General features: G+C 46.1%; 1 long non-coding RNA gene across 1 annotated transcript; it reads right to left on the reverse strand.

The window, feature by feature from the left end:
- Positions 1 to 2,405: 2,405 nt before the first annotated feature.
- On the reverse strand, positions 2,406 to 3,271 carry LOC124863137. The gene is made up of 2 exons (XR_007037062.1): positions 2,898 to 3,271; positions 2,406 to 2,815 (listed from the first exon to the last, which is right to left on the reverse strand). It is a non-coding gene; the product is annotated as an uncharacterized LOC124863137 (long non-coding RNA).
- Positions 3,272 to 3,600: the final 329 nt, after the last annotated feature.

The following is a 3,600-nucleotide window of genomic DNA, read 5'->3' on the forward strand; positions in this document are numbered from 1 at the left end:
TGACAGTCTCTTCATCTTTTTCATTGGATTTAATCTGAAGGTGCTGTAAGTAAATCTTATCTTACAACTGCACCATCCCAAATATTTGATTTGTTTTTATTTATTTTAATAATTAAAAGTCCTAGGTCATATTATTCTGTCCAAGTAACCCCTGTGACACCCATTATGTGCATCTTGGTTCCTTGACTCCATATTTGAAATACACCGCCACCAACATTGGGGTGAAATTTGATTTGTTACCTCCTGTCTTGACTGTTATAACCCATTGTATTTTGGCGTCAGATAGGCTTTCCTTTCTCACCTTAACCTTGTCCAAAATGAAGCTGGGAGGAATGGTCTGCCCGATCTGAACCCGAGTGGTGTTTCATTGTTGGACTTCTGTGCCAGTTATGGATTGCCCATAATGAACACAATGTTCAAGCATAGGGGTGTTCATCAGTGCACTTGGCACCACGACACCCTAGGCGGGAGATCAATGATCGACTTTGTAGTCATGTCTTCGGAACATTGGCCGCATGTCTTGGACACTCAGGTTAAGAGAGGGGCTGAGCTGTCCACCGATCACCACCTAGTGAGTTGGATACGCTGGAAGAGGAGGAAGCCAGACAAACTTAACAGGTCCAAGCTTAAAATGAGGGTCTTCTGGGAATGTCTGGCAGAGCCCTGGGCAAGGGATGTATTCAACTCTCACCTCTGGGAGAGCTTTTATCAGATTCTGGGGTAGGTTGGAGACATAGAGGCCAAGTGGGTTATGTTCTCTGCCTCTATTGTCGATGCTGCCGCCCGTAACTGTGGCCATAATGTCTGCGATGCCTGTCGCAGCAGCAATCCCCGTGACAGGCATCGCAATCCTGTGACAGGCAGTGTGGTTTTTGCACCGGCCATGGAACACTGGACCAGCTCTACATCCTCTACAAGGTGCTCGAGGGTTCATGGGAGTTTGCCCAACAGGGCCACATGTGTTTTGTAGACCTGGAGAACGCATTCAACCGTGTACTCTAGGAGTAAGGAGTCAGGGCCCTATTTTAATGGTGATCAGGTCTCTGTACAAGCGGAGCAGGAGTTTTGCCAGCACAAAGTCAGACCTGTTCTTGGTGCATGTTGAACTCCAGCAGGGCTGCTTTTTGTCACCGGTCCTGTTCATAACTTAGAAACCGCCACAACCTGCCAAGGGCCAGGGGGGGGTTGGTTTGGGGACCAGTGGATTTCGTCTGTTCTTTTTGCAGATGACGTGGTCCTGCTGGTCCCCTCTAGCAAAGACCTACAGCATGCACTGGGGCTGTTCTCAGCCGAGTGTGAAGCAGCTGGGAGAGGATCAGCTCCTCCATAACCGGGCCTATGGTTCTCAACCGGAAAAGGGTGGCTTGTCCGCTTCAGGTTGGAGACAAGTTCCTGTCACTGTGTGTGTTCCAGTGTGTAAGGGCAGAATGAAGCAGAAGATCGACAGACAGATCAGTGCGGCTGCCGGAGTAATGGGAACGCTGTGTCGGTCCGTCGTGGGGAAGAGAAATCTGAGTCAAAACGCGAAGGTCTCGATTTACCGGTCGGTCTATGTTCCTACCCTCACGTATTGGGCATGAACTTTGAGTCATGACCAAAAGAACGAGATCGTGGATACAAGCAGCTGAAATGAACTTCCTCAGTAGGGTGGCCGGGCACTCCTTTAGAGATAGGGTGAGGAGCTTGGCTATCCAGGAGGAACTCGGAGTGGAGCCGCTGCTCCTCCACATCGAGAGGAGTCAGTTGAGGTGGCTCAGGAATCTGTATTGGATGCCTCCTGGACGCCTCCCTGAGTAGGAATTCCAGGCACGTCCCACCGGGAGGAGGCCCGACGAGATAGCCAAGGACACGCTGGAGGGACTATGTCTCACGGCTGCCCTTGGAACGCCTAAGAGCTGGAGGAGGAGTCGAAGAAAGGGAAGTCTGGGCATCTCTACTGAGTCTACTGCCCCTGCAACCTGGTGTTGGGTTGAAGCGGAAGATGACGACGAAGACGACATTTAATATCTGGGCTTTGAACATAATGTTTCATTTTTATGACAAACTAATGAAATGGTTTTTTTTCACATTTAGATTTTATGTTTCTATCTTCATCATCTGACATATTTGAATTTAAGTGCTACGTCAATAACTTTACAAGTTGCAGGGACTCCTTCTTCACATGGTTTATGATAAGCTTGGGGATTTTGGCCACATTGATTTGTTTAGCTTCACACCTCATACTGAAATAAATCTTTTAAATCTCAATCCGACATTTGTGATTTTCAAATTCTACCATAACATCAATAAACCGACAACCATTTTCAAAACTGACTATTTATCACTACTTTAATACCTTAAATACTAAAACATATCAAACATGAACTGGAGGATTTTACACTGACCAGATATTTCTTCAAACACAATTTGAGATTTAGCAAACCTTTACTTTATTTGTGAAAACAGGAAAATTGAAACATTTTCAGTGCTTTATGGCATTAGGCCCATCTTAGAGTAGCCTAAGATGATTTTGAATATTCTTCACCGATTAGAGATTCTTTAAAACAGTTTTCCTCTTCTTGTGAAAATCTGGATTCTTAGTTTTCCCAAATTATTGGTAAAATGTAATCTTTTTCTTCTGTATCTTCCTTTATCGTGAGCTGGATATACTGTATTGTCGCAAACTGCTGTTAGGGTAAGAGAAATATAAATGGATACATATATATGTAACATTTTACAGTTAATGGATCATGGATGTGTTTTATCAGTTTTAGAAATACGGATAAAGGTTGGACTGGAACCAGGACTGGAGCTGGCGGACAAACGCAGGGTTTCTCTGAAGGAGGAAGACAGAAGCTGGTAAACACTGTGGGTGGAAATGGAGAAAATGTGAATGTTTTCTTTAGATGCTGACTTACAGGGGGGGGGGGGGTTCTTGGCAAGACCGGGCGGAAATAAGTCCTTCTCCACGGTGGCTTGAGGCTGGAACAGTTTTCGGAGGATGAAGTGCTTAGTTTCTTCTCTTCCAGGAAACTCCACTATGGTTGGAGTTTTAACGTTGGAAGGTGGACAGGCAGGTTGATGGGTGGTTTTTAGGTCGCTCCTGAGAAGCTGGGCTTGGAGTTGGAAGCAGAGAGGAGGCTCAGGGCTGAGGTGTCGAGGCTGGAGTTCCCAAACTCCTCTGAACATGACAGAAGTGAAAACAGAGACCATAAAGCTTCCACGACTTCCTTCAGCAAAGGGTGATCTGCAAGGCAGGGGGAGAAAAACAAGGAGATCAGAGAAACTGCTTGGAAGCAGGACTGCAGAGAAGCAGAGGTCTAGCTGTTACCACGCCAAGTGAGAAGACGTGCTGACGCCTCCTTCTGGGTTTCCACTCCATAAGTAGCCCAGCTGATTGCTCTCAGATGAGCAACACCTGTGCAGCAGCACCTGCCAGTCACACCCTGCATAGAGAGAACACAGCACACAAAAACACAGCCTGCAAACTGCCTGTACACAAACCACCATGAATATGACATATTTTTGCAAAATGCCTAGGTTTGTGAGTTCAATAACAGCCACTATCCAGAGGAAGCTGACATAAAACGATAAATCCGATTGCCATTCTTGCAACTAGTT

Source organism: Girardinichthys multiradiatus, chromosome 3 (genome assembly GCF_021462225.1).
Source record: "Girardinichthys multiradiatus isolate DD_20200921_A chromosome 3, DD_fGirMul_XY1, whole genome shotgun sequence".
NCBI classification, from domain to species: domain Eukaryota; kingdom Metazoa; phylum Chordata; class Actinopteri; order Cyprinodontiformes; family Goodeidae; genus Girardinichthys; species Girardinichthys multiradiatus.